The sequence below is a fragment of the Urocitellus parryii genome, chromosome 6, assembly GCF_045843805.1.
Source record: "Urocitellus parryii isolate mUroPar1 chromosome 6, mUroPar1.hap1, whole genome shotgun sequence".
In the NCBI taxonomy this organism is placed as follows: Eukaryota; Metazoa; Chordata; class Mammalia; order Rodentia; family Sciuridae; genus Urocitellus; species Urocitellus parryii.
The window spans coordinates 84,675,890-84,697,981 of record NC_135536.1 but is presented as its reverse complement, the minus strand read 5'-3'; the positions used below and the strand labels follow the sequence as shown (position 1 = coordinate 84,697,981).

The window sequence follows — 22,092 nt, the reverse complement described above, 5'->3', positions numbered from 1 at the left end:
AAAGAGTGTTTTAATAAAAATTTAAAAAATGAAATGGCTTTATGTCCTCTCTGGCTATAATGTTGTATTCATGCACCAACAAGGCCAGAAGCATCTCCTGCTATACACTCTTTCCAAGTCTTAAAAGAAAAGAAACCCATGCCTATAATCTCATGTGACTCAGGAGGCTGAGGCAGGAGGATCATAAGATCTAGGCCAGCCTGGGCAACTTAGCAAGACTCTATCTCCAAATAAAATAAAAAGGGCTGAGGATATAGCTCAGTGGTAGAGTATCCCCGGGTTCAATCCCCAGTACCTGCCCCCTGTCCTCTACAACCCATATGACAAACTGGGATTCTTTAAAGATACCTTCTTTCCAACACTTCACTTTGTGCATTACAACCTAAGAGCAGATTCAGCATGAAATTTAGTCACAGGTTCTCATAGAAAGAAGTAATAAAGTCATACAGACTTGTGGCAAAGTATAGACAGATAGATGCAGGCTTAAAACCTCAACGTTTCTAAGTTGTGCCTCCAAATTATCTCCAATTTTGTTAGCAGTGACTGATCCCCGCCAGGCAGACTCAGGAAGTAGCCCTGTAGACTACTTCACCCATCAGGAAGTTGAGACCTTTAGGCTGGGTTCATAAAGATGTAATCACTATCAATCACTGTGCACAGAGAGATGTTTTGCACATCAGTTTCACGTTTTTCCTACCGAGAGCACTTAATTAAAGGGCAGCACTACTTTTGGTGTAGTGTTGCAGGAATTTTACAGTGAAATCATAAATTATGAATGTTGGGTTAGTAAAAGGATGTCTAAAAACAGAACTGCTTTCTGTATTCTAACATTACAGCAGGCTGAGCCATGCTAGGCCAAAAGCTTTTTCCTTCTATGATTTATTATATGCTGTGGTGTACTTGCCAAAACTAACAGTACAGGATGGGCTGTGAGATACTGTATGCACAGGAACAAGTTCAGCTGGATGTCATGGACTGGTTTATTTGGGGATTCACATCAGTAGAGTAGGCAAGTTGGATTCGAGATGTGTTCTAGGGGTTACAGAAACTGGGCTGGAGGAGAAGCCTTGGAGCATAAGGTCCAAGATTCACCCAAATTCAGGGATGACTGCAGATGCTCTCTTCTTCCTTAGCATCTCCAAGGAAGAGGTTCTTTTGAGTCAAAAGAATTAGGCTACCCGTACCTGAGGTGTAAGCCCCAGTACTGGAAAGCAAACAAATTCCCCCTGGATTAATATTTGCTTCCATTCAACAGAGGGTATCTTAGTAACTTAATCATGAACAATGTCTCAAACTGGAACATATATTATTTGGTACCTTTATTTTATAAATAGCTCTGTGATTAAAACCAAATGATGTCAGAGTTATGAAAAAAAGCCTGGCAGGAGCCACAAGATCTGTGAATATGTGGACCATGTCTGTGAGGCCTCCAACTGTCCCAATGGTGATGCGTTCGAGTCACAGATCTAACAGTAAGCACGACAAACACACTCCTTCCTCCATTTTATTATATGGCTATTCTGGAGACCACAATGTTCTTAGAAAGGCACTAATATTTTTACAAAGGGAGAAAAAATGTGATCTAAAGAGTCATGGAAAAGAACAAAAGAATGTATGGGGGTCATAAAACAAGCCCACTGCTTTAAAGATTTAATAAAACAAAAACACATATCACCAGCACTGAGCGAGTGAGAACAGCCTGTACTTTTCCTGAACAGCTAAATCACAAACCAAAGAACTCGAAGCATGACAGCTCTTTACAAAAATGGCATTTCCTAGGTAGAGAAGCCAGGCTGGGGATACCTCATTGCCCAAGAAATAGGACTCGTTTCACTTGTGAGGCAACAGATGAAACCTGACAACTCAAAAAGGTCTTGCAAGATTGCACCTGAACATTTCATGTGGTGGATCACAACCAGGATTCCCTTGAGGTAGTAACACCATCTACAAACATTCTCAGCAGGACTCACAAGAAGTCTCTACCAACTCTCCACATCTTTGTTTCTTATGAAAGAAAGTTAATGTTAGCTCTGTCATGTAGTTTAAAATCTCTCCTTGACAGTGTGTGTCTAATTTAAAATGAAGAAACAAATTCCTTTTTTAAGTAGAGAGGGGTAGAGAGGCTTTCAAATTATGTGGTCTATAGGTGATAAAAATAATAGGGGCTTGAAAGAGTGACAAGTTTGGAAATTTAATGGCTGAACAGAAGCTAGCCTTATTCCTGGCATCACATCAGTGTATCTCTGAGCTTGCTCCAAGAGTTCAGGATCCAAAGATGATCAGATGCTGCTAAGATAGCCTTTCAGCAACTTACTTGTTTATCAAGAGGCTGATCACATTAAACAGCCTTTATAGTCACTTCCTTGGTTATCTACACTAAGAGGAGAAGAATTTTTGGTTGATAACTTGAAAGACCAAGCCATCCAAACCTGTTCATTCTGAAAAGGTGTAAGGCAGGGAGAAAACAGGACCCCAGAAAATTCTTATGTAGGAGCCTGGCATGGTGGTGTACACTTGTAATCCCAGCGGCTTGGAAGGCTGAGGAAGGAGGATTGCAAGTTCAAAGCCAGCCTCAACAACTTAGTGAGTCTGTAAGCAACCTAGTGAGACCCTGTCTCAAAATAAGAGTGCTGGGAATATGGCTCAGTGAGTAAGCACCCCTGGGTTCAATGCTTGGTATAAAACAAACAAACAAACAAACAAACAAATAAATAAATGTGGGTCAAGTCCTACTTATAGGTTGAGCATTTTCACCATGTTGATACCTATTTTTTATTTACTGTGGCACTATTGGGTAAGAATGAGATCACTGGGAAGAATATGTAATCTTTGTGAACAATTAAAATTCAAAGAGACTCTGCTAATGGCATTTAAAAGGAAACAGAATCCCCGAGACTGAAAGAATATACAAAGTAGAGAGTTGTTCTGCTACTGGGATCACAGTCCTGCTGACCAGCCCAGAGACACTTGGTAATGAGAACTGAAAGAACAAGAATTGATTCTGTAAACACCTTTCAAGGTTGACTATTATTTTAAAATTGCTATAGTCATGGTCAAGTAGTATGATAAGGACTCCCCAACACATTTAAAGTCTCCTGGGGGGTAGAGAGAAGAATGCCAGTGACTTTTGAACAAGTAATTTTGCTTAGAAATAAAATTCCACAAAATTAGAAAAACAACAAATACCTCTTGAAATAATGGGAGATGAAAGTTCAGAGTCATGAAAGACCTTGAAGACATGAAAGATGAAGTTCATCATAAATCATGACAACCTAAAAAATGTATTCAGATGTGTTTCTATGATTTCCTTCCATTTTAGAATATTTAGAGAAATTAAGTAGGAGATTGTGACAATAAGGCTGGGTACCTTTTGTGTTTTGGTGCATACTTGTCTCTTAGGGATCATCTCTCTGTTTCAGCATTTCTCTCTTTTTTATTCTGAGGCCTTGGTGAGGGCAAAGACCACGTTTTGTTTATATTCCTCAACTCTTGTTATCTGCCTAGTATGTGGCAGATACCCTCCTGGACAAGATGGAGAATATGGTATCAGTAATAACAGAATCAGGCAGGTTTGTTGGTTACTGAATCAGTGGTAGCCTACTTTAGAAGTGTTGGTGGCAGGACCGAATTATTGCCACAAGATGACAATTTTTACTATGGTAAGGATGATGGTAATAATAGTTACACAAATGTTCTTACAGGTTGAAAATTCCTACACTGAAAATCTGAAATACTAAGATATGATTCTTTTTGGGTGCTAACATAATGCCAAAGTGGAAAATTCCACCCCTGACCTCATATGATAGGTGGTAGTTAAAACACAGGTGCACTAAAAAAATGCCATAAAATTACCTTCAGGCTATGTGTACAGGGTATAAATGACACATAAATTAATTTTGTGTCTATACTTGAGTGTTACTCTAAAGATATTTTAATATGCATTGCAAGTATTTCAAATTCCTACAAAATCCCAAATCTGAAACACTTCTGGCCTAATACATTTTGGATAAGGGAGGCTCAACATGTATTAGTACTTTCTTAGCATTTATTGTGTGCCAGACATACTTCTAAGTGCTTTATCTACATCAGCTCTTTTTATTTTTATTTTGAGACCCAGTCTTGCTAAGTTGTTGAGGCTGGCCTGGAACTTGGGATCCTCCTTTCTCAGACTCCCAAGTTGTGGGAATTACAGGCATGTGCCAATGTGCCTGGCTTGACAAATAATTTTTATGCCAACCTCATGAGGTAGGTTCAATTACCATTCTAGAAATGAAGAAATTGGGGCACAAAGAAATTTAGCAGGTTTCATAAAGCCTCACAGCTAAAATATGGAAGAAGCTATCTTGGGATCTAGGCAGTCTGTGATTGTACTAACCTGGTGAAAGAGTATAAATTTTTAACCAGAAAAAGAGGAAATGCCCTTGTACTAGGTAGACTGTACTGAGAATGTTCTGGAGGACTCTGGTGCCATATCTCCAATCTGGAATTGACCCAGGAGAAATGCAGGACATTTGAGGAACAGTGGAATATGACCTAGAAATGAACCCTCAGGTAGCAACTTGCTTACTGATCCCCTGCTTATGAGAGGTCTCTTGGGGAGGAGAGGTTTGATTCATTCTTTGTTTCTTAAGTGTAGAATTAGGGCAATGTTTCAGAGTAGCTAAGAACTGGATTTTGATTCAACACAAATAATTTTTTTCAATAACTGAAAATTTGAAAACAGGGAGTACAAAACAATAACATTATGTGATGGGTTCCATTAAACCAATGCTGAGCTTTTACTAATTAAAAAAAAAAAAAAAAAAAAGAGCTGGACCTAGTGGTACACCCCTACATCCCAGCAACTCAGGAGGCTGAGGCAGCCTGAAGGACAGAAGTTTGAAGCCAGTCTGGGCAACTGAGTGAGACCCTCCCTCAAAATAAAAAAATAAAAAATAAAGGGGAGGGGAGTGTGTGGCCACCTCAGTGGTATAGGGCCTCTGGGTACAATCTCCACTATCAAAAGAAAAAGGAAAAAGAAAAAAATTTAGTCAAAACATAAAAATTAGGACTTTTTACAAAAAATCCTTCATATCTGCTTCTTTTGAGAAGTTGATGGGGTCACAAGTGGCTGGAGCAAAGTTAACAGGTGCCCCCTTCAGACACGACATGCATTCTCAGGTTTGTGACAGTCTCCACCATTCTCTGCAACTCCCTGATGCTGAGACTCTGTGCCAGGTACCCTTGATCTCCACGCTTGTGCTGTGGACATCCCTAGTGTAAAGGCCCAGTTTTCCATGCTCACATCTCTTCCAACGTGCGAAAGCACCAGACAGCCTCAGAGGGATTCATACTTCAAGAAAAAACAAGGGGCATTTTTCTTATGTTCTTTCTACCTTGCTCATTTATGCTGTCCAGCTGGCCTCTGTGGCCATTTGAGTTCTTGATCCTGTCCTGAGATCTAACTCAGTTTCTCAACCTTGGGCCAGATAATTGAGGGGCTGGGAAGAAACTGCAAGATATTGTTATTCCCCCTCTATTCACAGAGGGGGAAATATATACACACATATATAAATATTTTATATAAGTACATATTACACATATTTATCTTATTTCTAAAATGTTGATGATAAAATAGGATTCAATGATATGATAAAATAGCTTTCAGTCACGTATTTTCTAAGTAGATGGGATCTAAAAACACAGCTGTTATCATATGGGAGTAGCAAAAATTGTTTTTGTTTGTTTTGAAGAAAATCTTTGAATCTGACAGGGTTGGAGATGTCCCTCTAATTGGTTCCACTTTTTTCTATAGATGGATATGTTACGTACAGGTGAATAGCATACACAAGGGAGGTTCTCTTGATATGAGTAACACTAAGACATATTGAAGATGTATGAAAATACTTGGCAAAGTTGTAGCTAACCTGTCCCTGCACATATGGTTCATCTTCACAGTCAAAAATGAGCTAGTAGGAAAGACATTTAGCAACTGCACCAGGTCCCATTTAGAACTCACTCTACCGAACTCACTGAAAGGTACAGAAAAGTGTCAAACTAAATTGGGCAGCAGCAGTAATGACAGAAGACCCCAGTATTAATGCTGGTGGAGTTCTTTCTGAGTTGCAACTAAGAGATAGAGACAGATATTGTGGCAGGCAGACTATTAAGATGGTCTTAAATGATACCCACCTATATTCAAGCTCTTTGTAATCCTTTGTTCCTGAATTGTCACTAGGCTGGACCTAGTGACTTGCTTGTAACTAAAATACAGCAAGAGTGACAGAATTATCACTGTGAAAAGCTGTGACTTCTGTCTTTCGATTAAACTCTGCTGCTTTCTCTGCTTGTACTCTATGATGAAGAAAAACTGTCACGTGGGAGCCGCCTGTGTGACAAGGAACCGAAGGTGGTCTGTGGTCAACAGCTACTGTGGAACTGTGGAACTGCATCCCTCAGTCCAACAGTCCCTGAGGAAAAGAATCCTTCCAACATCCCCTGAGTAAGCATGGAAGTGAATCCTTCCCAGTTGGACCTGACAATGAGACTGCAGACACTGGGCCAGCGCAGCCTGGAAGAGACTGTGAAGCAGAGGACCCAGCTAAGCTGTGCTTGCACCCCCGAGCCACAGAAGTTGTGAGATACATGTGTGCTATTTTAAGTCACTTGGTTTTGGAGTCATTTGTTATACAGCATCAGATAACTAATACAAATATGCACTATAAACTTGAATTCAAGTACAAATCAAATACCATTCTTTAACGTGTGCAGTATGAAGATTCCTGTTGAGTACAGACTGGCTCTTTCAGTCACAGTTGAACCCAGAATTTACGGCAGAAGGGATGACTGAAGGTGATTATCTATAAACATCAACTCTTAAAGGCAAACTTCAGTTATTAAGTAACTGTGTGCTTTTGTACTAACTGCTTCTTGGCTCCTCACTTAAGACTATGCATAATACCTGTCCTTGCTGCTTGTCCAGGATGCTGGGGTTACCTGAAATGAAGCATGCTCCATGTTTTCTCCAGTCTGTGGTCTGGGTGTTAAATTTGGTTTCTGGGTTTCTAAAGTTGCAAATTTGAAGAGGTGCACAGGGCAGGGGAGGCTGTTATAGGAAGAACATGTTGCCAGCTCAGGTGAATGACTACTGACAGCTAGGGAAGAGATATTAAAAATGCCAACTGTGATATCCTATGGCTGTTTGGTGTTGGGGCAAACAGATTCTGTCTATCTCAACAGATGCTGAGGACAGTCTAGGAAAAACAGATGCTGGTTACATTTTGTTCAGTTTAAAAAAGGCAGAGAAAGCTGTAATGTATTTTTAAAGACTGTCACCAAGAACATTTTAAAAATGGTACTTCAGTGAGTAAATTCTTAGTTTTCCAGAAAAATCTAGCTATCCTCAGATAATCCCTGAGGATTCCAGATTGCAAATGTTTGAGAGAATATGGTATGAGTTATAAATTGTGTCTTTCAGTTCAAGGTTTTCTATAACTCTAAGAAACTCCAAGTCACAGCCAGAAAATTTGGGCCCCCAAATTCAGGAAGAGCTTGTTTACTTTTTAAAATATAAAACAAAACAATCCCTTTCTGTGCTATAGCCCATAATGCAGGAATTACTGGGACAGTGTTTTCACCTACAGAGAAAGTACAGGACTATTAATTTCCTATTGTTATACTTTCCCTTGAGGCATCTTCTTCAGAGAGTGTTGGAAAGGAACACAGAACTTCTCACTGCACTACCAGGATACCACTTTGTAAATTAGCCCCAGGAACCAATTCTCTAGTTGGTTTTTGGAAGTCTGTTTAGCTTAGAGAGTCCCACAGATTTCAGGGGCTACTGATGAATTCTTTTGTCTATAAAGATGTTGTTTAAAAACATACAAAATAATAATAATTCCATAGCTAGCAATTAAGAGGTCATTAATATTTACTGAATGTTTATTATGTGACAGGTAGGGTTTCCAGCACTTCCCACATGTGCAGACTAATTTGATACTCATTGCCACTCAACAAGGGGTCAATATGATTACCCTCACTTTACAGAAGATACCAGGGCACCAAAATGGCCAGGCTTTGAACTCAAGCAGCCTGGCTCTACTGCTCACACTTGTGACTTCTATACTATACTACTTAATTAAACCTTATGTTTACACAGAAATTTATAATGGTCATTCAACTTCAAAAAAATATTTATAACACCTGCAAAAGAAAAAAAAAGGTAGGGGCCAGGAGCAAGGCAGGTAGAGACATTATGAGCTGGGATACACCTGTCCACAGGGAATCATTCTTCTAGTAGGCAGTCAACAGTTTCACATTGCAAAGTTTATCTAGCTACCCATTTGTATTCAAGTGTCACCGCATTGAACAAGTATATGGAAACCAACCTATGATTCAGCAAAGGAAATTAAGATGATTCCATTTGAGAGAGCATATTTAAAGCCCCTGACAATCAGGCGGGAGTAAGCTATGGGGTGAGAATTACAGAATCATGGCATAAAATTCAGAGAAATGTTTCACACTGTGAAGGGACTCAGAGTTATGGGGCAGAATCTAAACACGAGGGGAGAGGAGTAAATCCAGATCACTGCCACAGCCTGTTCACATAAATGGAAATAAACAGCTGGAATAAGTTATGAGGAAAACTGAGGGAAGCAGTGGGCCCAAGTGAGCGTGTGGGGTGGAGATTCTTCTCTTTTCCTAGAGAAGAAGGTTCAGATTTGTAATACAGGGTGGATGCCGTGAACCCCAAAGGCCCATTTTCCCCCCTTTGCTTCCAAAATATCTTTAATATAGAAATGTTTTTTAGATTTGTGCCATAAACTTGGAGTATTTGTGTTTTCAGCTCTATCAGAAAACATGCATATTTTTAAAAACTAGTGTGCTTTTACATCTCTTTCTGACAATATAATAAGATGGTGAAAAGTGGCAGTACTCATATACTATCACACAATTTGCTTCTCTACATAGAATAAGGGAAACTCAAGAGATCTATCTAATACTTCTCTTCCCAACAGCTAAATTATTATGATTATATAAAAAAGAATTCTCAGTGTACTAGGTCCCAGGATATAAATCTGGATCAAGTCCATAAAACAAACAATTTTCAATTGAAGGGTGGCAAGTGGGCTATGAAATGATTGGATGATTTTAGTTAAGTTTCTTGTTCATGAGAGTCTTTATCAAACAATAAAAACAAACCTAGTTGTATTGATTAGAATCTTTGTTCCCAGCCCAAATCTTTGATTTCAATTCTTAGGCAAATAGAAAACTCCTTCCCTAAAAAAGGAACAAAAATAAATAAAAATAAGAGAAGAACAGTGAGTCAGTCGGTCTCTCGGTCTCTCTCTCTCTCACACACACACACACACACACACACACACACACACACACACACACACATACACACACACACACACACACACACACACATTTTTTCTTTCCCTCTCCTTTGGAGTGGCTGTGTGGGGTCTGCGCTATCTTCTGAGGATGTGTGCAGACATGTGGCTGGTGGAAGTCAACTGTTTCACCATCAAAAAGACTTGCATGTGGTTTTTATGAAGAGTGCATTTTCAAACACATAGTTCAGGATGAAGGAGAAATATAAAACATCTTGTAATTGTTTTAAAATAAACTCTTACACTGTTTATTTAGTTTTAATCTGCATGTTGTAGATTGGTTGTGCACTTGTTAATCACTGTTGTATGTATCTCTAGACGAAGTTGTAAATAACTTTTCAGTCCAAGTGAAATATGCTTGCACATGTTTATATGCAAACTATGTGTGTATTTATGCCTGTGCATAAATATGTGTACAGTAATAATAGATTAGTTATCATGTAATATAACATCATAAGGTTCTGGCACTATGGTCAATTTAATACAAGATGCAAATATTCCTTTTTCTGTAGTATCTAGAAATAAAATAAAAATATGATAACTTGGTTCATTTTCCTTTTTTTTTTTTTTTTGCTTGGCAAGTTTGTGTTTGCAAATTGAAATGACTAAAGAAAGAAAACCATAGTTATGAGTTTTCTTAATTCATAGATCTGGATTATAAAAAATGCAATTTTATCTCTGAAACAAATTACTTTCTATAATTTTGAAAATGAAAAGGTAAAAATATAAATACTGATTTACTTCAGGCTTTTATGCCACATAGAAAATAAATAGAAAATATATTACTTTGGGGAAAATTTAAAATGTATGCAAGTACACAACCACAATGACCTGAAATTCTCCTTGGTGTGTACATAACTGGACATTTTCTGATCCAAATTAAATTACCTGGAAAAGTGCTTAATTTCTACTTCATGTTGAGCCATGTTGGATATGCTTAGGTGCTATGCTTATGGTATTTCTAGCTTATTGGAAATCTTTCCTCAGGAGAGAAAAAAGATAGAAAGCAAAATCAAAAGTTATTTTGCCTTTAATCTGTTGTCTCTGTTTTCCTAGAACAATGTTTACCTCTGTCATGGGTCAGCCTATTAAGGCATTTACCCATTAAGAGTCCATATATAGGCTTGCAGATCCATCCTGTTGTGGGGTACAAATCACAAAAGAAAGGTTCCTCTCCATAAGTTGCATATAACTTAAATTTTAATAGTGTAGAAAAAAAATCTACGTTTTAAGTGGACACATAGTTTACTGAACAAACAAAATGACAAAAGGTTTGCAGTAAAGGGAAAATTATAGTATGGACATGGTATTCTAGAAGTCTTCCTTGAAAAGGTGAGTTTTCAACTGTGTCGTATTTATTCACTTGCTGGCCCTTTTAATTTTCTCCATGATATGTCCACTTATGGGTGGAGAGAGCAAGAGTAGGATTAGGGGTCCCAAGAGACATGGAGGGATGGAGGGGCCAGAATCACACTGACACGATCTAGTCATGAAACTGGAGGATGAGCTTAAGCACCATAGTCCTGGCTTCTGCTTCAAACTAGGATGTAGGGGGCAGGCAATATACATCCTCAAACAGAAAGAGGAGAGGGATAGTGATAGAATTGCAGTGGAAGAAACAGAAAACCTATAAGCAACAAAGTCCCCAAGGTCATGTTTACTTTGAAAAACACTGAAGTACTAAAAGTGAGAGGATACTTCATGCAGACCTTGGGTGTAAGTCAAGTATAATCACTTAGAATTTACACCCGTCCTTCTTCCAAAAGTTGGGGGTGGTTTACAAAATTGGTTGTGTGAATTATTACATGTTTTCTCAGTTATTTCTCCAGGGAAACATGCCAAAGGCAAACCCATCATTTCAGCTGATTGAGTGTTTGATGTCAGAGAATTTATAATTGATATGACAACCATAATGGATAGTGATCATTGAATTGGCAAAGCCTGGGATGACTGCTGTAATCCACTTTGGTACTCACCTCTTGTCTACCACAGACTTGTTATGGTAAATTCTGAGGCTATTTCTGAACTTTTTATTTCCAACTTTGTGAATATTAGAATTAGAAGTACATTAAAAAACAGAGATTTTATTATATAATATCATTTACCCCCAAAATGTTTTCTCATGTACTCTTTTTAAAATTTTTTTTTTTAGTTGTAGATGGACAAAATATCTTTATTTTATTCATTTATTTTTATGTGGTGCTGAGGATCAATCCCAGTGCCTCATGCATGTGAGACAAGAGCTCTACAACTGAGCCACAACCCCAGCCCCTCGTGTATTCTTTTTCATGATTACGGATAGGGAGAATAGAGTTTCTTTTTCCTTGGCTGAGTTCTCAAAAGATCACAGGGTAACCCAGAGTTCAGTCAGACATTTATTTCAAGGTACAACGAGATTTATGGGTTTTGGATATATAAAACTCTGCTTAAAATAATAAAAAAAAATTATTGGAATTTTCATCCTTGGAGAAGGCAAATAGCTAAAGGATTAAGGCTGATACATGTTTGTCCAATAAATCTATCGTTAACCAAATGTGACACAGGCTTCAGGTATGGCAGATCTCAGCTTGCTCTAAGTGGATAGTTAAAATTTTCTCTTATTCACAAATCTCTTTGACTAACAAACCCATCTCCTCCAATCCCGCCCCTCCCCCATTTTTCAGATTCATGAAGGCAAATGCTGGAAAGGGGAAAATAAGTTAGAAGTCAGAAATGTGTAAGTTACTAGGGGAAATAGTCAAGTGAAGGAAAGTTAAAAAAAAAAGGATTTTAGAAGAAAAATATACAGATAATTCAGCTTAGCAGTTATCAGACAGTTCTAGAATATAAGTGTCCTGAGAACAGTTTGCATTTCAGAGGCACACAGGAACCAGCCAATCAGGTTTGTTGAGTGGCTATATGAACAAATGAATGAGTGCCACAACACAGTCCCCTACCCAGGAGACATAGAGTGTATCATGCATTTAGGAAATAAAACATACTTGTAGCTCCTGTTCCTCACACCCCTCCTCCCACCATCAAAATTAAAACAACTGTTGCTGATAACTTTCAGCCATGAAGGGAAGGAAAGTCATTTTTAAGGGAAAAAATAAGCCTTAAAAATATGCCCAAGTTGTACACTTTTGAAGAACTAGTTCAGACTGCTATTAGAAATCTATACTTTCTAGGATGTTATGGGAGAAGAGATGCTGTGATTTCAAGCCTGGTAGAAAGTCCCTCGAAATAATACTACTGGTGGTGGAGGTGGTGACTGTGAGGATAGGTAGGAATTGGCTGCTAAGAAGAAAAACAAAGCACATGAGAGCCAACAGCAGCCACACACTCGTGGTTTTGCCTCCTTTAAATATGATCAATTTAGGTAGGCTTTTGTTTACAGTAGCTTTCATCTAGAAGATAAGGTTGTAAAAACATCAATCAAAATGAAATACTACTGTTCCTGGACACATCTCAGCAGGTTCATCTGTTATATTTCTTCTTCCCTTTCCAAATACCTTAAGGTGTCTAAGATGAGTAAAGAGATATCAAACTATTAAAATGTACTGTATTTGTGTATGACACATGGATTTCCATTCAATAACCTCACATGCCATCTCTGTAGAGCCTATATCATTCCCAGGTTCAGCAGGAGCCTGTGCACTTTGTGGCTTTACTTTTGAATAACATTTAAACTCTGCAAAATGATCTTTGCACCATTTTCAATAGTGCTCCTTTAAAGAAAATGAGAATCTTATGGCTTCTACATGTTGGTGTGAGGCTTTCAATGTATTAATATCTGCTTTTCCCCAAAGAATCATATAAAATAAAATGGCAAAACAGAAATAGAAAATTAAACTCAGCAAAAGGAGAATGCAAATAAGTGAATTTCAAAGGTCAACTTTATAGTTATAAAACTTCAAGTTTGTAAAGATACAACCTTATTATATTTTTAAAGGCATAGCTTAATTAATGCTACATCTGCAAAAGGAAGCTTTGAGCCAGGTAAGGTCTCAGAATAGGTAAACCCTAATGGGGAATGAAAGGACACACCTGTCCAACTCCATAAACTAGGAATGGACAAGGAGGCGAGGTGCACAGAAGCCTGGCTGCAGGAACAGACAGATGCTGGACTGGGGAGGTCACCCCAGGCTAGAGTCAGGATGTGCTGAAAGTCATCTAGTGGAAAATATCTGTCAGCCTTCAATTTAGAGTTTTTTGAGTAATTTTTTTCTATTTGGTTCCTCCTAAATAAAACCAGAGTAAGGTATTCTAGTCAATGTAATATCCCTAAAGTTAGCACATGCCTGACTTTACTCCAGCTCTATTTTCCTGGCAGTTTCCATCTTTGGGGCTGGCAGAAGGTATTTGCCAAAGAAATATTTGATTATTTACTTATAATAATGCCAATGACAATAAGACTTCTAATAATAACAATAAATATAATCATAATAGCAAGTAGTAGTTATTCAACAGTTACTATGTGCCAGCTACTCTTGTAAGCTCTTCATATCCATTATCTCACTCAAAACAAAAGTCTATGGGTAGGTAATATGAGCACATATATTTAATGTTGAGAAACTATAATAAAGCTATGTTGATCAAAATGATGATGATGAAGAGAGTTAAACACTGAATGCTTACTATGTACCTGGCACTGTCTTCATACATGTGGTCTCATTTAATACATGCAATGCACCTATGATGTAGGAAATGTATGTGTGTGTGTGTGTGTGTGTGTGTGTGTGTGTGTGTGTTTTGTACCAGGAATTGAATCTAGGGGTACTTTACCACTGAGCTACATCCCCAGCCCTTTTTATTTGGAGACAGGTTCTTGCTAAGTTGCTTAGGGCTTTGCCATCCTCCTGCCTCAGCCTCCAGAATCATTGGGATTTCGGGCATGTGCCACCATGCCTAGCAAGGTAGGAATATTTTATTCCCATTTTATAAACAAGAAAAGAGATTAAACAGCTTACTTACATCAGGAGATAAAAAGCAAAAGTAGCCAAGTTGAGATGTCTGCCCAAATCTGAACAACTATACCACACAGTCTTCTGTATTTTGATTCCCCCAACAGTTTTTCAAATCATTAAAATGTCATTCCCAAACCCCTCCCATCTCAATTTCAAGGTAAGGGCAACACAAATCCTTTACCAAAGGACCCTTCCACATTGGTCGAGTCCTTCCTGTATAGAATGAGGGGACTGGAAGACATCATCTTTAAGACCTTCTATTTTTAACTTTCTGTGCCTTAATTTTTCCATCTACAAAGTTGGCACAATAGCATTTGTATCTTGGAGTTTAAAGTGAATCTGAGGATAAATTAACTTTATAGCACCTTCTTTTGTATACTCTTTGTTGCTCCATTCAGGAAATCCTACCCAATAGTAGAATCTAGTAAGGAATCCCCCCCCCCCCCCCAGAACTGAGCTAGAGGGCAGGCCAGTCACTTCACATAGTCACTTCTACCTTTGAAAAGAAGAGCTGATTAATTTCAGGTGACCAGGAGAAACTTTACTTCAAAAGAGAGGAGACAACAACTCCTGATGATGTCGGTGATTTAAATGTTATTTAAATATAAGTTCCTGCTCTTAATAACATGACATTACTTGGCCTACTTTAACATTTAATTTCCATGTCACATACAAAGAAGGGATGCACAAACCAATTTGAGGGTAGCATTTTGAGGTTTCACTGCACCATCCTAAACATACTGTTAGACCAAAAGCACTTTCAAAAGTCTTAATAAGTTTAATAATTCTTTATAAAAATGATTTTAATATCTCTTTAAAAAACAAGCAGAATAAAGAAACCCAATGTCCATGGTTGAATAGGTGAAGAAAATGTGGTATGCATACAACAGAATATTATTCATCCTTAAAAAAGAGGCAAATCCTGTCACATGATACAACATGACTCAAGCTCCAAGACATAAACTATGCTAAGTGAAATAAACCAGTTACAAAAGGCAAATACTGCATGTTTTCACGCCTATGGAGTGTCTAAAGAGGTAAAAGTATCATAAACACAGAAAACAGAAAAGTAATTGCTAAGGGTTGGGAAGAAGACATTAGTAATTAATGGGTACAGAGTTTCAGTTTTCCAAGATGAAAAATTCTAGAGCTCCACTGCACAAATAATGTAAAAATGCTTAAAACTGTGCATTTAAAAATGCTTAAAATGGCACATTTAATGTTATACGTTTTTAAAATCATGATAAAAAATGATAAAAAGAGAAAGAATACAAAAGCAACAGTAAACATTTTAAAATTAATATTTAAAGGCTTTAGAAAGGAGAAGGGAAAAAACCCAAATGGCTGAGGCAAAAATGATGGCTGCTGCTTTAGATGGCCTTGTTAAAGAGAACACAGAAAACTTTCAGGACACTAAAGTTCACTTTTAAGACTGATCAGAGTCCCCCCAATGGAACTTCAGGGAGCCCAGTGGCCAGCAGCAATTGCTAAAGCTGCCCAAAGCTTCTGTTTTCTTGGGGTTAATGAAGTCGCTTTATCAGACAATTGCAGGAAAGAAACATGAAACTAAGGACAGTTTTTTTTTTTTTTTAAAGTAACAGTAGAAGGATCTTGGGTGAATACAGAACACTGCAGGGCTGGACTCAAATGACAGGATAAGTTCTACTAAGTTCTGGTCTGTTTTGCAGCTGATGATGAGCAGAACGGTTCCTAATTTCCAACTCACTTCCACAAGCTGTCCAGTAAAATAGGTGGACCTCAAAAAGCACATGACTCTGCCTTGACAACCAAGGAAACTGAGTCTTTCTGAGATGAGGTGACTTGTTTACTACCATATATAAGTGACTGACATGCCTGGAAAAACCTAATTGTACCTCCTCTATCAGGACAGTGCTGCTATCAGTGTACAGTGCTTGCTCTCCTTTTTCCTAATTGAAAATCAGGGACAGTAAAACCTTTTGCCTTTCTGAAAAGGGCACATATTGAGGTGATTCACAGATAAGACGAACATGGTTCCTGCCTTGCAGGGCTCTCTGCAGGAAGGAAAACAGGCAGGCTAAAAGATTAGTGTAAAAGGAGACAAATGTGAGAGAGCTGTGCAGAAGGCCCTGTGGTAGCTCAGAGAAGAAACACTTAATTCAACCTGGAAGAGTCAGGGAAGGCTCTGAGCAAAGGTTGAGGCAATCTTTGGAGCACATCTTGAAGTCAAGTTGACTGAGTGGGTAAGAGAAGACAGTTCAGGTGGAGGGAGATGTGTATGTAGACAGGATAGGGAGAATAGCACTGAGGACAGTGCAGAAAAGTCACAGTAAAGAAAGATGGTAAGCATGCAGAAGACACAGCTAGAGAGACACAGTGGGGCTGACAGGACAGAAGGGTGATGTATATCCGGCCACCCGTGCCTCGAGGCCCCTTGGGATGGTATGCAAGGGCAAAGCCCATTCCCACGTGTGGAATGTGCTGCAGACTTCTGCCTGCAGGCGATCGTCTTTCTTGAAACCCAAATACTGCAGGCGGTGTTTGTGTGTGGAATCTGTGAGCTAAATATTTACTTTGTGCAGGACCAAAGTATCTACTGCAGCTCACTTATTTGGGGGTAAATACAATAAAGTATACATTACCCCCCCGCCCCCACCACCAGCCCCAATTTCCACTCCATACAGAAAAAAGACTGCCATTCAAAAAAACTGAAAACTATCCTGAGGGCTCAACTTTCCGGAGTCCTTGGGACAAAGTATGTGTATATAAACAGTCATGGGCAGCTCCACGGGGTTCCTTCAATTTGTATTCTTGGACAAGTCTGCGGGCACGAGGTGAACAGTGAACAGTTTCCTTAGTGAGTTACACAGCAACTTTATTTACCTTAACAGGAGTCATTAGTAGAATTTTATGAAGATAAGGACTTCCAGGAGTGAGTTCACTTCTGATTGTTTTTTGATTAAAAGCGAGACAAGGCAAAGCCATACTTGGATGCTCTGACTGAACCTGCAGTTTTACTTTACAAATTCTGTGGCTCTAAGATGGCCCCACAAAGCCGCTGGGGCTAGTGCTGTGGTTTGATTTCACCGAGCTGAAAGCAATCTGTCAATGTGGAGAGGAGTTACGGAGGTTATTTTAAACATTTAGTTAAGCTTGTGACTGTCTTTTCTTTTAGAGGCGTTCCTGGCTGCAAACCACCCCATCCTGGGTGACATAAGACAAGCTATTGAATGAGGTTACACTGAGGTCCTGTAAGAGAGCTGGTCCACCCATGTTGCCATTAGCTGATTAATAGGTGTTTATTTTTAGGGCTTGAACTAACAGGCCAGGCTGAGGCCAATGCAAGATGATATTTGAAGTAATCTGTGAGTGCCTCATGCTTACAAAAGACCTTACTTTGTGTGCAGTTGTTGATGTAGCTGAACTCCTCATAAGACTAATAAAATTTAATACCAAAGACAGAGAAAATCCTACCAAAGTCCGTTATAAAAAGGGTCATTGCAAAAATACACTTATTATTACTTCTTTTTCTTCTTCTTCTTTTTTTTTTTTTTTGGTGATATTGGAGATTAAACTCAGGAGTGCTCTACCTCTGAGCTACATCCCCAGCCTTTTTTACTTTTATGTTTGATAGGGTCTCGCTAAATTGCTGATCCTGGCCTTAAACTGCAATCTTCCTCCCTCCCGTTGCTGGGATTATAAAAGTGTGTCATAGCACCTGGCTCTGTAATTTTTTAGAGAAACATCTGTTGAAGGAAATGGGAAGACAATTATGACCAACTAGTTATAACAACTAGTTGAGTTCAAACACTCACTCAACATGAGACATAAAATAACAAAGATTCCTAATATTATGCCCAATGCTCTGCATAAACAATAATTAGTTTTGTTATGTATTTTTGAATGAAATATTTGTACTTTTATAGATATTTGCTATAATAAAGCATATGATTTATGGACTATATAAATTAATAGCATTTATGATTCTAAAGGACTCAAATGAAAACAGCAAAATGATCTCTTATGGTCAAACTGTAAGTTTAAAAGATGTTACGTTATATATTTGTTTGTGTTTGTTTAATGTTTATATCCTCCAATAGTCAGTACACTCTATGGCAAGTATCCTGTCTACTTCACCGATCTGGCATTAAGCAGTGAGTGGCACACAGTGCACTTTGTATAAATATTTGATGAACAGCTGACAATGACAGGTAGAAAAGTTATGGAAAGTATCTGCAAAGCCATTTTTCATAGGTCTAGTCTAGATCTTGAACCTTAAGTTATACTTGGGAAAGGCTGAATGGAATAAAAACTGCTATTATTTGCTTTGTTTAATCATTTGTCTGTGTTACACGATGAGCTTTCTTACCTCCCCAGAAGGAAAATATGGTGTTGACTGGCAGAGTTGGAAGAAAGTTAAAGTTACTGTTTTTTACACTGTGTTTTTGTCCCAGGGAATTTGATGGAATACTTTTACAGTAAAATGGGCCAGGGATATTTCCCTTTTAGTTTGAATTTGTCATCTCAACCTTTGTAGCACCGTAATACCGCAACAGTGGCACAATTTCCTTACATTTCAGTTTAACACAAATCCACTTCTGAGTGGTAACAACTCTGGGAAAGATGCTCTGAGAATACAGGACTGGAGAAGGTTGCAGACGACAGTTCTCATTCCTTGCCAATGTCTGTGCTGGAGCCTGAAGAGCAAGTTACCGTTTTATTTAGACTTCACAGAAAGATGCTGAGGATCTCAAGAGACTGAAAGTCCAGTCTGTAAAGTTATTATATCCATAATCTCATCAGCAAGGCCCATCACGGGGACCTCATATGGCAATTTTCTACCACGATTTCCACAGGGAAGCAACCCTTGTGACTTTTGTCTATTTTCATGATGGACCTCACACAGATCAATCACCCAGAGCTCCCGACACATTTATAACGCCCCTTAGGCTTATTTATGGACGAAGCATTCCTTTTCCTAAAATAGTTGCCATTTGGAAGAGAAATTCTTTTATCTCATCCATGATTATACACAGGTTCTAGACTGGATCTGTCTTTGGTAGGACTAATAATCCCTGTATCATTTTTGAGATTCTTAACAATAGTGCCTTTGGGTGATCATTGCCGCTCTCAAACTGTCCAGTAAGAGAAAAGAAATTTCAGAAGAGGATGGGAATGGTAACTTCATGTGGAGATAAAGGCATCATGAGTGGGGCATAATTTTAAGAGAAAAACGTTTAGAATCATAGTGTGATAACAAAACTTTGTCTTAATCTAATTGAGAGATGGTTAATAGAAGGGACCCATTCTGTTACTGAATTTTACTTAATTTGTCAGGATTCGTATTGTTCATTCAGCAAGTAAAAAAAAAAAAAGTATAGTTGGAACTATTACAGTAGCAAAAAGCTCTCATTTTGTGTCTCATTTTGCTTACACTCACCATTCACTTAACTTTTTTTTTTTTTATATATATATATCATTTGAAAAACAAAAAAAGGCCATGGAAGATTTAAGTACACATTTTCTCAATGTTTACCTTCTTTTTTCAAAGTGCTTATCATAATCTGATTAAACTTATTTAAAATGTTTCTATATTTATTTATTTATTCTAAAGGATTGGACATCATCCTTAAGAAAATGGTTTGCAATTTTGGATCTCCTTAACTTGAGCATGTGTGTGTGGGTGTCAGTTTCTTTGTACAACTGTACATAAATCCCCCAATGTTAAACAACAGTAGCTATCCAGGGAACTGAGGCACAAGGGGCAAGTCAGTCTCTCAAGGTCACTCTTCAGTCTCTTCTTACTTTGTATTTTAGGAAATGTGGGGAAGTGCAGAAATGTTTTATTGTACTAATCTAGATAAGGAGGAAAGATCTGGATCAAACAATCAACTCAGTTGTAAATATACTTTCCTTTTTCCAGACATGAGAAAATAGTACCAATTTACATTTGTACAGTGTCTTATGAAAGCTTTTTAGAAAATGCTGTCATGTTATTTAGGAGGATAAAGTACTACAAAAATCCACTGGCAAGAAAGAACCAGAGTCAGGGTGAGGTGTGCTGACTTCCCACCCAGGGCATGGAGGAACCCTGTGGAGTCCTGCCAAACCTCCTTATTCCATTGATTGCTCTTCCAGTTGCTTCAGAATAAAAAAAATGAGGTCTTAACTTTTACAACTTCTCTTGTATAAGGAGATAAAAAATTCATTACTATTATTCACTGTTTAAATGCTACACATTTGATGTAACTGCATTGTTAAAATATATTTAAGTGATAATTCTGTTTTGAAACTAATTGAGTATTTTACATCCTGATGCTTCCACCTTCTGACAAGCTATTTATTACTCTGTTTCTACAGACAATCCTTTGAATTCTATAAAATGTTTTTTTAAGCATCCTAAAATATCTGAAGGTTCATATAATTTTTAATCTGCCAGGATGTATTAATTTGAGTTTTAAACACTTGAAAAAAACTATACCTGAGTTCAAATTACTCATTTTTAGAAAATTTATGATTATCATGTTTCTTTTTAAAGATGTGGCAATATTTTATCTTTCCAGGGAACTGAAAACATATAGATCTTGTCCAATTTTATAACTGTAAGTTGTATAATTCTACCAAAAAGTATGAAAATAATCACATATTTAATTTACTTATAAGAACCTTAAATATGTTATGCAGGCTACCTAATGTTTGATTTTTTGCTAAGATTCTTATATACTGGGAATAAGATTAAAACAAAAAGACTTTTTTTAACAGAAAGAATCAGTCCTTAAGTGGCAGAACAGACTACATTTATAACAAATTAAGATGGAATTGTTTCAAAATTAATAAAATGTATAAATATGTGAATGAGCATAATAATGCTATAAATACATTTCAACTGAATAACAGATAACCAAATACATTTTAGGGAGTTAAGTATATTCACTATAATCTTAGATTAGTTCAGGATAAAATAAGAAACAGAATATTCAATAATGAAAGATCAAATAATTTTCTAAACCATTTATGAGAACTATAGATTTTGAAAAGGCTGAAGGGTAATGAAATACATTAGAATGGTAGAACACTGTTCCTTATATCTTGCATCCTTTAAAAAAGTACACTATTTTTATTAATGCAAATGAAAATATAGGTTAAGAGTATGAAACCACAGCTACTAATTATTGCACTGTAATTTTTGAAAAGCTACCACATTTCAATAGCAGTGATGGGAGTGGAAGAGTGACATTTGGGGGTGATTTCACTGAAAATGAAATTTCTATTTGGTTGTGAAGGATGAGACGGAGAATGTCAGATGAAGGACATGAGAGTAAGGACAAGGGCACTTGGGCATTTTGGGGCTTTTGTAGAAGCCAGTTTGAAAATCAGCATAGCAGGCAATTAAAAGAATGTATCTGGAGCTCAAGAAAAAGATATAAACTGGTGACACTTGAAAATTCTGTTGAAAACAGAAGTGGAGGTAAGGTTGTTGGGGGAGTAGAGAGAGAAGGAGTGTGAGGATGTGAACTTGGGCAGAGAATGTAAGGGGCACACGAAGGAAGAGGAATCAGCAAAGATGGTGCACCTTTCGCAGTGTGGAAGGAAAATCAGGAGAGATCTGATCTTACAGGTGTCTGTGTCACCATTGTGAGCTGTGTGGGTTTAGCTGTTTTTATGGTATACTGTGTGTCAAACTAACAAGTCATAACAAATAGAGGGGTAAATTAAACTTTGGGCAAGCAGTTTCTCAGTTACAATAAATCTTGGGTTCAAAAATTATGGCTTAACTACCAATTCTTTCA

The 22,092-nt window shown here is 37.7% G+C and overlaps 1 protein-coding gene across 5 annotated transcripts in view; it reads right to left on the bottom strand.

Moving 5' to 3' along the window:
- The window catches only part of Cdin1 (CDAN1 interacting nuclease 1), a 217,769-nt gene that overhangs the window by 2,537 nt on the left and 193,140 nt on the right, over positions 1–22,092 (bottom strand). The gene's annotated exons all lie outside the window — the stretch shown is intronic.